The sequence below is a fragment of the Ochlerotatus camptorhynchus genome, unplaced genomic scaffold (genome assembly GCF_037179485.1).
Source record: "Ochlerotatus camptorhynchus isolate MF236.1 unplaced genomic scaffold, CSIRO-AGI_Acam_v1.1 ptg000213l, whole genome shotgun sequence".
Taxonomy (NCBI): Eukaryota; Metazoa; Arthropoda; class Insecta; order Diptera; family Culicidae; genus Ochlerotatus; species Ochlerotatus camptorhynchus.
Genome location: NW_027040703.1, coordinates 6,052,206 through 6,065,481, shown reverse-complemented (window position 1 = coordinate 6,065,481; position 13,276 = coordinate 6,052,206). Strand labels below are relative to the sequence as shown.

At 38.2% G+C, this 13,276-nt stretch overlaps 1 protein-coding gene across 2 annotated transcripts in view; it reads right to left on the bottom strand.

The window, feature by feature from the left end:
• Hipk (Homeodomain interacting protein kinase) overlaps positions 1–12,553 on the bottom strand; it is a 479,478-nt gene extending 466,925 nt beyond the window's left edge. For both annotated transcript variants that reach the window (XR_010517744.1, XM_065224621.1), the window contains exon 1: positions 11,957–12,553. The gene's annotated coding sequence lies outside the window, so the exon portion shown is untranslated. The remainder of the gene's footprint in view (positions 1–11,956) is intronic.
• Between the last annotated feature and the right edge of the window lie 723 nt (positions 12,554–13,276).

Sequence of the window (13,276 nt, the reverse complement as noted above, 5' to 3'; positions counted from 1 at the left end):
ACTTCTGGACTGATGTGACAACCTCAATAATATTTTTAACATCTCTTAAGTTCTCTGAAAATCTGGGAACTTCTTGAAATTTCCCGCATATTTAGTGAAAGTAATGGAACTGAACTCCCCTGAAATTCACCTTGTTTTTGGAGCTTTACTAAACTTATTTGAGATGCTCCCGAAATGTCCATAAAAGTTCCTGAAGTTCTCGGATCTTCCCTTAAGTTCCATAGACTTTTGTGACGTTCTCGAAATGTTTCCGATGATCTCTGTGCTTCTGTAAAGATTTCGAAGTTATTCTGAAAATTTAGGAACTCATTAAAGCTCTTTTTGAAGATTTGTCTGAAGTACAAACTACCGAAACCTATTCATAACGTTTTTCAACAGCCTAGAGTTTCCTGATGTTTTTAAAACTGCCCAAAATATTTCTCAATTTCCTTAAAATTCTCTATACTGCCCTGAATATATTAGTATTTTTTTTTTAAATAAACCACCATTTTACTGGAATCAATCAATTCCTTTGAGTTCTACAATTTTCCTTTCGCTAACGGAACTTTGCCTTAAATCACTCATTTTCAAAGGAAAGTACAGCCCTGAAGTTTTCTATACTAACCTTAAGTTCTCTGAATTCATCAAATGTTCCGGTAAATTTTCTGATATAGGGTAGAGAACTACTTCGGCCTATTCGCCCATTTTGGGCCTATCGAGCAGAACACTTCAAAGAAATCCATGATTTCAGATTTAACAAGTCAATTATGCGTTTGGTACGATACTTTAGATAATAAGCTACGGAACGAAGTCAATGAGAACGCGTGATATGAAAGTTTGCACCCATTATTCTCAAAAACAAAAGAAGCGCTCCGACCGAATCAATTTTTATCGTCATCCGATAGGCCGAAGTGAATTCATTGGCGTTTCAATGACGTTTCAATACGTTAGGCCGAGTTTAGAATCCGTAGGCCAAGTTTGGCGTCAAGAAGCAGTGCTAGACTTTTGACAATATCTCAACGATTGGTTTCTCTTTATCAAATCTTACGGTACATACGGAAAGGTAAATAAATTTGGAAGCTATCAGTAATAATAACATTCCGTTTGGTGGCAAACTGCGCTAGTTTAAGAAAGACTTAGTGCGGGTTTTGCTTAATAGGCCGGAAATGGGGTAGTTAACCCTACATTTATAATTCCCTGAATCTTCTAAACTGTTCAGATCAATCATAGAATTCTCGGGACATCCCTTAATTCCAAGAAACTCCTTGTAAGTCACTGCAAATTTCCTTAAGTTAATGGGATTTTTCTGATGTTATCTCATCGTCCTTGAAATACTCGGAACTTCACTGAATATAATGAAACAATCTAAAAATATCAAAATTTATTGGAAGTTGTCTGGAATTTCTTGAAAATACGCGTGCTAAAAGTTATGTTTTTTTTTTTTTTGTTTTGTTTTATTAATGGACATTCGTTTATGTTCTCTAATCAACTTAGCTCAATTTTCGAATTTTTATAGATCTTGAAATTTCCATGATAGGGGAATTTACGTATTCTCGTCAATCTAAGCAGCGTCTGCACTTCTACTAGCATTTTCTCAGCGTCACGCACATATACGATGTGTCTGTTTGTTTACATTCATCTGCTGCTTGCTTTTCTATCCATTCCAATCGACAGAATTTTTCAAAACGTTTTGAAAGCGTTTTTACAAGGCTCCAAACTTCTCAGGTGAGTGTGACTATTGTCGGCAGCCTCTTTTTCTTCGGCAACCTTCCCATTAGAACTGCTTGTTAACCAGCTGTTCTATTATCGGCAACTCGAAATCAACCCCATTTTGTAGTGCGTATGCTTTATTTGAAGAAAAATGTAGCATTACTGGATTGCTCGATCGTTCAAATATAATCAGATTGAAGCTGAAAGGCTAAACAATCGTTTCGACACATTCAGGGAAGTGCGTTGATGGGAAAACATAGTGAAATTAACGTTTAAATTTTGGTTGCCGAAAACAGTCAATGGGTGCCGAAGCCAACATTTACCCTATAACACCATTGAAATGCTCTCACATTTTGCGGATGTTTCATATAATTTTTATTGCGTTCCAGAAATTTTCTCTGAGAAAACCGAAGTTTCCGGAAATTCCCGGAAATTTTCTTGGAACTTCTTTAAGATTTCTGCAATTTCCTTGAAATTTTTTAACTGTCCAATTCTATGATCTGTCTTGGACGATTCTATGATCTGTCTTGGACGATCTCGGTTCTGCTTTAAAATAAATGGAATTCTCATAAACACCTTTAAATTTCCTATAATTCTCTGGATTTCTGTGAAGTTCCTGAAATATTTCAGAAGTTTTCATAAACTTTCTGAAGGTCTCTGTACTGAATCTCTCGGAACACTTAAGGGTTCGTTCTCGATTTCATTTCAGCACATCATGGAACTATCCTGAATTTGTCTAAACTAACGCTTAAAGATTTTCAAACCAATCCAATAGTCTGAGCTAAAGTTTCGGGGACTTCCCCTTAAGACCTATGGAATTCCCCAAAGATCTCTAAATCTAGCTCTTCTGAGATCAATAGAACTTCATTAAAGTTTCCACATTTTTGATAGTACGGAACGTCAAGATTTTAAAAAATGTTGTGTTTAAAAAGTGTTCAACTTCAACATTTAATGGATTTGAGCTAAAGCTGTTTCTTTAAAACTGATGGTCATGTCTTAAAAACGTTTGCGTTAAAACATATTTTTAAAGCATTTCATAAATAGCATTCTTATTATAAACCTGGAAATTATCCGCCAAAGTTATGGAAAAACCTGGAAAACTCAGGGAACTTCATTTAGCCAATATAGATAGAGAAAAGCTCTAGGTCGTCCACTTTGAATTGTTCAAAAATAGAACAAAATATAGGCCTATCCAGAAGAATGATCAATCTTGAAATAAATTTACGTTTAAAAAAGTTTGAAATAGTGACTTATATCAAGAAAAAGTGATTTTAGTGACTTGGCCTTAAAAAAGGAGACTTTTTAGTGAGTGGCTTGAAAAAAGTGACCAAGTCACTAAAAAGTGACTCGCTACCAGCCCTGTATTTTTTTAAAGAATTGACACGTAAAATTCGCGTGAATCACACTTCACATAGTCGTGATCTAGAATACTATCTCTATTTAGTGTTTTGCGGGGTGACATAAACCAAGTATAATCGTAAACGAACAAGAAGAGCTGTCAAATTAGCATCAGGACCTTAATAAAGCACAGCACGCAGAAGCTAACCTCTCTTTTCGCCGTCTTCTGTTCTCCTTTCTCCATGAGAATGAAAGAGATAAGAACGAATGGAGACAAAAAAAATCCGGCATAACTGTCAATATTTGCGGGTGAGAAAAGGAGATGGGGAGATTTAGGTTTTGTTTCGTGTAGTGCTCTATAGGAAATTTGACTTCATTCGATTTGTTTGCAGATTGACGATGTTTCAACCCTGTGTACCAAATGTGTTCAGTAGTCATTTTATATTTATTTATATTGATACGGTTCTTGTTTCCCCGGGGACATTGGAACATTTTTGGGGCACTGATACATGCCCCGGATATCTAATATGACCGAGGACTTTCAATAAGGTAATTAACTGGCCGAGTTCTGCAAAATCATGAAGCTTGATGTATCGCACGACGGGTTTTAATTCTAGTTAAGAATTTGCCACTCCCTGGGGGCACTGGTACTTTTCCGGGATGCCCAATGTGATCATGGACCATCGGTATAGCTGCCATTGGTTCAATTACATCATATATGGGTCATTCCAGCTCAAGTGGGTACACCACCTGTGGTCGATGTCACCGATTTGAGCCAAACTTGGCCAAAACGCTTATTTTGGCATTCTGAACAAACGCCTTTTTTGATTTTGCTCTGAAGTGCCTAGATCCCTCTCGGCTACAACCCTGAGATTTTTCACAATGTCATCTTTCAGAAGAGATTACTTCACAACCAAATAAGCTATTCGTGATCTTAGAACACCAATTTGAAGGTATTTTAATGTAGATTCTTATAGGTGTGCCCACATTTTGTTGTTGTTAAGTAACTACAGTAAAAAGACTGATTACCGGCAGGTATCCAAATTGTCAAAAAATGACCTATTTTCACCATGAGCGGGATTTTTTATTTATTAATATTTTGGGCTCAAGTTTTCACCACAATTTGAAAAACTCTGTGTGTTTCCAAGAGCAAATGATTTGGACAAATAGTTTTTGAGATATGACCAGATGAGTGAGTGTTAGTTTTGAGCTTTTCTGGTGAAAAATCAATGCTATTTAATAGGAGAAATGTATGTAATGTCGGCCTAAGTGTCCCTAATTTGGGCCCATACATAAATTCAACAATCGACTAAATTTTCAATAGCAACCAAAAATATCCATTAGTACCGTCCCAATGACGCGTTCATTTAGATACAATTGTTAAATAGCAGATGTTTAGCGATGGGCCCAATCTTAGATCCATAGGCCAACATTAAAGCCATTTCCCCTGTATTTTTTTATAATTTTTTTTTTTCTTGATTTCCTTCACGCCGATGGCACAATAATATTTTATGTTCTTTTTCACATGTTCTGGGCAGGATTCTCATTATATAAATAATAACTAACTCATTTATTTACTTCTGTCCAGTCTTGTAAGCTGTCACGGTTGTCGACACATTTTCTGTGACAATCGACTGCCTTTGCCTCCTACATTTGCAAAACAAGCTATCATAGTACAGTACCAAACTAAAATGTCATATGACAGGCTCTGTCATACGACGCTGCCGCCGAAGACCGACACAAATGTATGTATTTTAGTTTTTTCTCATAAGAAGAGCTGCTGATGTTGTGCTTGTGTGAATTCTGAAAATAGCAAGCAATGATGTCCTAGCAATAACATTTTTGATCATAAATAGTTCAATTTACACCAAATTGAGAAATTAGAACGAAATCACACATGTCATATGATAGGTATTTGATGATTTTCTTTTTGCTCGAATGTTATTCTACCGTTTGTGTTTTGTGAGAGAGACGACGGTCGAGCATGAGTGTACGAATACAAACAGACTGTCGCGCACGACAACGAAGCGAGTGTAGTAAAAAACGTAACGGTTTCAACCCCTGCTTCTGTCTATAATTTAATTGTGATCCTAAAAGTGAAAAATACGTTCCTATCGGATACAGCCAAAACGTTGTGCTTTAGAAGTACGAGGAAATCAGATAGATTAGCAGGTTGCACTTGAGAGCTGGAATGACCCATATACCAATATCAATAACTGTCTATGTAGATAATGAACAGCCTGTTAACGCATATTAACTTATTGCGTGCTCTCAACTTAGTATTCTAGATGCACTTCCACAGTTATTATTTGAGAGCTTTCGATGCCTGTACCATCTTTGCATTAGTATAATTGTGTGGCAAGTACAATCATACTCTAAGCCCAGGGAAGTTGAGAAATTTTCCAACCCGAAAAATTCCTAGAGCGGACCGGGAATCGAACCCAGCCACCACCAGTATGGTCTCGCTCTGTAGCTGCGCCTTTACCAAGCTAAGGGAGGCTCGCAAATCAAATTCTGTGCTCAAGTTAAATAACGAATAACTGTAAAAACATTGTACGGCACTGTCGGAAGACAGATTAAGGAGGGGAAGATAAGTGATGTATACCGAAATATGATGATGCACCCTACCATTTGATTGATGCACATTCCAGAAACAAAAATATGTGTTAAGTCAAGGTATATGAGGCATATGGTAATTTCCCCGTCGCTTCTTTCTTGCTATACAGGGACCATGTTGTTATTCATTGTGGCCTTTAAAAGGACAATCGTTACGCTGATTGTGCAGTACATATAATTAATACCGATTGCGTTCGGCCGTAAAAACCGAAAGAAATCCATCCAAACAAGCCCCAAACTCGATGATCGGATCTCGGAGCCATGGAAAATCCACACTCTACTGACCAACAACAACACTCTACGGTTGTTGGTTGGTTCTCCTGTTGATTGGATTTACCAACAAAACACCTATCGTCGTTCGTTGTCGTCGGTCGTCGTCGTCGTCGTGGTGGTGGTGGTGGTGGAACAGATTCAGCAGCCTCGTAGCGACCGAGTGACATTGATGGGCAACATTCGGGTGATTGATGGTCTATTTATGAGGAGGTTTGCGTTCGGGTTTGAGCATGAGTTCGAGTATATGGTGTGAGTATGTGTGCCTTCGACAAACGCCAGGAGCTTGACGGGTTTTTTTTATTAATTTAAATTTTTCAATGTTGTTCTTGGCGTGAGCTTGTTTGTTGTGCAACCTTGGAATTAGGTTGGGCAGAATCTGGTGATTTTTTTGTTATTTTTGCGATCCCTCTCTTCCACAGCACTTCTGGGCCGGTGCTCGTCGAGCGGCGCACAGTGATGAATTATGTTTATGCAGGGTAAACATCATCCACGTTGGATTGTATGGGTGTAGGTGGACCCGGCCGGGGTGGTGGAATCGTGAGGGAAAGAGGGCGTTTTAATTGGTCACCTACGCGCAAAAATTTAACTCACATTGGACGGTGCCTTTTTTGGGACGGGTAGGCAAGTCATGGACTCGACACGATTCAGTTCAGTGCGCGTACAAGTGAAGGTCTCTCGGTGACTGTACTGTGAATGGATTTGTAGTTTATCGCGTTGATGGAGAGTATTGGTCATACGGTCATGGCTGTTCCTCATCAGCATCATCTGATGGGTTATAACCGAATTTTGTTTCAAAAATTCACCAAATCGTAAATGTGAAGTGAACACGCCATGTGGAAAGTTAAACTGTTTAAGTTGTCAACTTGATCAACTTAATTGGTAAAATGCCGTTAGTTCGAATGGTCGAATTGCTGTTCTTCAAATAAAACTTTTTTTTCTGAATAGGCCAGATACGATAACAATAAAATCGTGATAAATAAAAATACTATAAACAATTCTCGCCATTAAAATAAATTCTGCAATTTTCGCGACACCATTAAATGTTTCCGTGATTTTCACGACTGAAAGTTCAAATTCGCGAAAATAACGAAATTGTGAAAAAAATTGGTCCTAGGCCAAACGCAACTGGGTGGAATGGGCCAATGAGCTGCATGTGATAAACTGAACTTGTAATTTATAGTGGAAAACTATGACATTTGATACCTCGGATTGAGAAATTTTCTGAAGATTGCATAAGAAAATTTTAGACAGGCTAGGTTAGTTTTTCAAATTCTTGAGCTTATTTACATAGATTCAAAACGTTGAAAACTGTAAAATCTCAAATAGGGGAAATGGATGTAATGTCGGTCTAAATGTCCCTAATTTGGGCCCATATATAAATTCAGCAATCCGGTGGGGTCAAGGTAAACGTGACTGTTTCCTCACCCCAATGGGTCTGGGTTCAATCCCAGTCGAGGTCGGTGGGATTTTTCTAAGGCATAAAAATCTCTGGTCACGTCTTCCTTCGGAAGGGAAGTAAAGCCGTTGGTCCCAAGCCATGTGTGTTGTATGGGTGCGATATCCTATGCAGGTGTGGAAGCTGCCTTCCTTCACATTCGATTGCCGACAATGGATGGCAATCGATGAGCGTCGGTGATTGGCACTAGATTGCGGAACAGAGACCGACGTTAAATAAGAACGTGTATCTGACCAAGCATCCTGCTAGCGTTATGGTGTTTGGATTGGTGGCTTCCGATGGCAAAAAAAATGGTCCCGGTGTTCATTCCAGAAGGCGGCAAGGTCAACACGGAGGTCTACAGCGGGATTTTAAGTAAGTATGTTCTTCCGTGGATTAAAGGACAGAACGGTCCGAAGCCAAATGTTGTATTTCAACAAGATGGGGCTCCGTGCCACACCTCGAACCGCACTCAGAAGTGGTTGCAGGAACAACTTCCGTTCTGGGCGAAGGATTTGTGGCCGCCATCCAGCTCCGATCTTAATCCGCTGGATTACTCAATATCAGCGCTGGTAGCCATCACTGCTGTCAAAAATTTTGATTTTAGTGACCATGTTGAAGAAATAAGTGACTAAATAGTGACTGATAGTTGTAAAAATAGTGACTAAAAAGTAACTCTGAATTAAATTAAAAATAAATTTTATTGAAAACTCTTAGGAATTTCTGAGGACCACAACTCCTGTGAACTTCAAAAGAAAATTCCAAGGGCATTCTGAGAATTATTTCATAAAGTGTGTAAGAGAAAACAAATTCGGAGCATAAGTCCTTGGATTTTTTTTTTTGAAAATACTAAAAGAAGGATTACAATTAAATCTGAGAATAATTCCAGGACATCTTCAAAGGAATTTGGAAAATAAGTTCAGGAGAGTTTGCCAAACAAATTATGAGAAGAAATCTAAGGAATTTGTGAGTAGAAATGCCAAGGATTTCTTTGGAGACTTTCAATGTGAGCAGAATTCCAATGGAAAGAGTGAGATTCAGAAGGAAATCTGAAATAAATTCAATGAAAATTCTTTTCAAAGGGTGTCTTATTGTGGAGCATTTCAAGGTAATTCCGATAAAAACTAAAAGAAAATTGAATTTGGAGGATAGTTTCATCGAAACTTCCGTTGAATATGTAATGGACTATTCTGAGAACTTCCTAAATTATTCCTATGAAGTTCTCGAAATGTTTCTGAATACCACTGTCCTTCTGTGAAGTTTTCGAAGTTTTTCTAAATTTCTGGAACTTTTGTGCTCCCGCAATTTTCATGGAATTAGAATGAAATAATTAGTATAGGTTTATGATTTTCACTTAAGTTCTCATGATTTTTCTGAAGTTCATGAAAATTCCATTAAGTTATCGACACTAATTTAAAACTTCTTCAATGGTCTAGACTTTGCGGGTGTTATTAAAACTGCCTAAACGAATTTCTTTAAAGTTCTCTAGGTTGCTCTGAATTTATCAGTATTTTTTAACAACCCGCAACTTTACTGAAATTTTTTGATTTGCCTTGAAGTTTGGACAATTTTCCTTAAGTATTCTAACCATTAAAAACGCTCACTTATTTTCCCTGAACTATGCTTACCTGAAGTTCTCTAAATTTGTTTGTCCGGCAAATTTTCTGATATATATTATATATTTAAAATTCCCCGACGTTTTAAGATCAATCATAGAATTCTTGGAATACCCCATAATTCTACGGAAGTCCTTGTAAGTCGCTGCAAATTTGCTTAAGTTAATGAGATTATTCTGAAGCTAGCTCGAAGTACTCGGAACTTTGCTGAATATCATGAAACTATCTAAATTCTAAGTTCTCTGGAATTTCTTGAAGATATTCATCGCTGCTTGCTAAAAGTTCTCGCATTTTTTTTTTAATGAATGGAACTTCGTTGATATTCTTTAATCAACTTAGCTAAACTTTCTTAGTTCTTGATATTTCCTTGATATAACACCCTTAAAATACTCTCACGTTTTCCGGATGTTCATATAATTTTTAACACGTTCCAGAAGTTCTATCGGAGCTTTGTTGAAGTTTTCGGAACTTCTTTAAGGTTTCTACAATTTTCTTTAAATTATTTGAACTGCCCTTGATTCTCTGATCTGTCTTGATGTTCCCGAAGCTTCCCTAAAGCTCTTAATTCTATTGGAGATAAATTTTTCTGAAATTCTTTGGACTTCTGTGAAGTTCCTGAAATATTTATGAAGTTTTCATAAATTATCTGATGGTCTCTGTACTTCCCTGAAATTCTCGGAACATCTTAAGGGTTCTAAATTTTCCTAAATTTACGATTAAAGATATTCAAACTGCTCTAAAAAGCCTGAACTAAAGTCATGGGAACTGCACTTAAGATCTGAAATTCCCCAAAGATCTCTAGATCTAGCTTTTCTGAGGTGCTTAGATTTTTTTTAAATTTGCACAATACCCCTCAAGGTTTCTATATTTTTCAAGTTTGCTTAACACCTGCGATGTGTTCTGAAATTCTAGGAACTTCATAAAAGTTTCTGAAAATTTTAGAATGTTAAAAGCACCGCTATGGCTTCCAGTAAGTTCCCCATAATTTCAGTGTGTTAACTTCTATTATGTTCCCGCCGTTTGTTTATGGAGCTTTACTGAAATTCTCAGAATTTCCTTTCATTCCTCAGAACTTCTTCAAAGTTCCTAAAATTGTTGTGAAGTTAATGGGACTGCAATGAAGATCTCTAATATTTCATAAAGTTAATTACGAACTTGATATAAATCATTTAATGTTTTCCTTAATTCAGGCACTTTGAAAATTTTCAATATCATGAACTTGTACATGGAATACGAAACTACAAGACATTGAATGTTTTTAGAATTTGGACTTACTCAAATTAAGTACGTTTTTTTAAACTGTGAACAGTGCAAAATTAAGTTCAACATTCATTGGATTTGATTACAAACTTGTTTCTTTAAAACTGATTGCCATGTCTTAAAAAACGCTTGGGTTAATTACTGTTGATCTTCCAGAAAAAGCATATTTTGAACACATTTTAAAAAAAGCTTTCTTATTATAAGCCTTGAATTTATCCGTTAAAGTTCTACGAAAACCTGGAAAACTCAGGAAATTTTATTTAGAAAAATGAGTAGACAGCCTGTAAATAGAGCAAGACGATTAAACGTCAGAAATTTTGAAATAAATTCACGCTAAAATAGTTGAAAATAGTGACTGATTACAAGAAAAAATGACTTTAGTGACTTTACCTTAAAAAAAGAGACTTTTTAATGACTGGCTTGAAAAAGTGACTAAGTCACTAAAAAGTGACTAACTACCAACCCTGTAATATGGCGCGTCATGAAGGCCAAGGCCTGTTCTAAACGCCACCCGAGTACAGCAAGCCTCAGACAAACATTGACCCGTACCTGGAGAGAAATGGATCCAGACTACATTATTAGAACCTGCCGTGCATTCCGGAAGCGTGTGGAGGCCGTAATTGCAGCAAGTGGAAACTCGATCGATGATTAACATAGTTTAAGACTCTGAGAAACATCGCCTCTTTGAATTAATTTAAAAAAAAAACGAAATTTTTGAGAATTGTTTTAATTTTGACATTGCTCAATGGTGCAAACATTTTCACGCATACGGTACACCACTATTACTGGAACACCTACCCTAATAGACTTCAGAAATTTCGAATTATAAATGTGCTAATAGTTGGTCATTTTCAACCAGTCCGTCAATTTCCAGCAAGCGCTTGATGTTACGTACACGCAAAATTCAGCATATTTATAGTTCAGCTCAATTGATCATAACAAAACATAGTTGCAACATGCCAAAGTTGGCTAGTTTGTATGAAAATCGGTCTATTGTGCTAATTTAAAGACCACCACTGTATATAAAATCAATGTAACCTAATTTTGCGAATTAAGTTGATTCCCCCCCCATTTACAGAATATGAACGCAACACATTTTAAATGTAACATAAGCACTAGGTCCCGCTAAGTCGGAATTCGAGTGCTTCTCAAGATAGGAGCTTTCAAAAGATCATATTCCACTCAACCTGCACTACTTCTGCCATGCCGATCGGCGAACGAATCGATACTGAGATAAACCCTCAATTTACGAAGCATACATTTCGCGCGCACCTCGATAACGAGCATCACTTAATGGCTCTGACACCGACCCCAAACCGAGATCTAACCCAGTGCAATTACAGCGAGAAGAAGAAAAAATATGAAAATCTGCAATAAACGAGCACCACCGTAGATCTCGTAGTAGAGCGCTATCGTTAAAAAAAAGAAGACACGTCTTTAGATGGCGCTTTTCAAGAGCCTATAAGCCATTGCCCCAAAATGGCATCCACGGTGCTGCTTTCTACTCGGCCGAAGAAAACGAGGCCATCAGCTGCTGCCGTCTGATGCATAATGGCACTGGATAGCATTTCAATATGAACATAGAGCGAGGGACGGACATGAAACGCCACTAATAAAATCCTACTAGAGATTTGCATTAAAATCGCCGCTCACCACTACCTTCAAGTTCTAAAGGCTAATGTAATCTGATAAATGGGTAGAGCGACGGGCGCAATATGATGCTAATTACCTGTTTCTCTCTTGCGTTTGGTCGTTGCTGTTGATGCCTTTTGCGGTGGTTGATATTTTATATGACCACTGCTGCTACCAGTTTTAGCCTGTAGCTGATGATTCCGGTTATAGTCAGAACTTGTCGTACTCGCAGCCAATTGTTGATGGCTCAGCTGAGGCTGACTGTGGTGCAGATTACCCTTGTTGTTGTTGGCAATTGCTCCCGCTCTTGCTATTGCTACTACTGATTGGTGCGGATGATTCTGTCGATGAGAATTCAATCCACCATCATAGCGCAATGCCAATGACGATGACGTTTCGTAGATGACAGACGGTGCCACCGATTGTCCACCGTCAATAACAACCGCACTCGATCGGACGACTGCTGGCGGAGGGGCTTGTTCTTCTTCTTCTTCTTCTCCACCTTCGGCAATGGCAACAGGTTGTCCGCCAGTAAAATTCTGACGCCGATGATTATTGTTAACTCGAGCTGGACTTTCAAGCTGTTTTCTCGCTAGAACCGGATCGGCTTGGGCGGATCGGATCGAAGCTGAGTGATGCCGCTTCCCGTACCGACGATGGTCTCGGATAGCTCGGTCACCGGAATACTCTGCGGGATCTGCGGGAGACACAAAGCGAAAGAAAAGATGGCATTAATTAGAAAGTCATAACTGAAGAGCCGGATGGCACACGTTATACGAGGGCTGTAAAATAAACAAAATTATAACCTTAACGAACCAACAGCAACGCATGCAGAAATGAGCCAACAGGTAACGATTTCCGTTAGGTCGTGCAGGAAATCCAATTTGGTGACCTGGACCCAGCAGCGGAGTCATTTGCGCGACGCAGAAGGTATTGTCAAACGGCTTTCTTTCTGCGGTTCTCTTCGCTTCTCCGAGCTCGATCAATTAGACAGCACACACACACACACGTACGCACGGGATGAGAGACGTGCAAAATGGGGTGAAAATTTATGACCCAACCTAGCAGCTCTGCACAGTCCAGAAACAGGTCTTGGGATGACGACTTTTCTGGGTTTTGGAGCCGGTTTGGTAATTAAAATTGACGCATCTTGGTGTTAATAACTCGGTGGAAATCAAATGCAAATAATTTGGTGATCAGAGTGGAAGATGCTGGTGGTGTAGAAGCGTTAGGTGGATGACGTCTCTTGAATAACGATACCTAATATGAATGACTAAAAAATGCTGGGCTATCGTATCGGGTGATGCGTCAATAGGCTAATTCAATCTGGCAGCAGAATGGGTCTCTATGTCCAGAATTTCAAACTATTTTTTTAAATCCTAGAAAACTTAGTAGAAGGTTCAAAATTCATAAGATT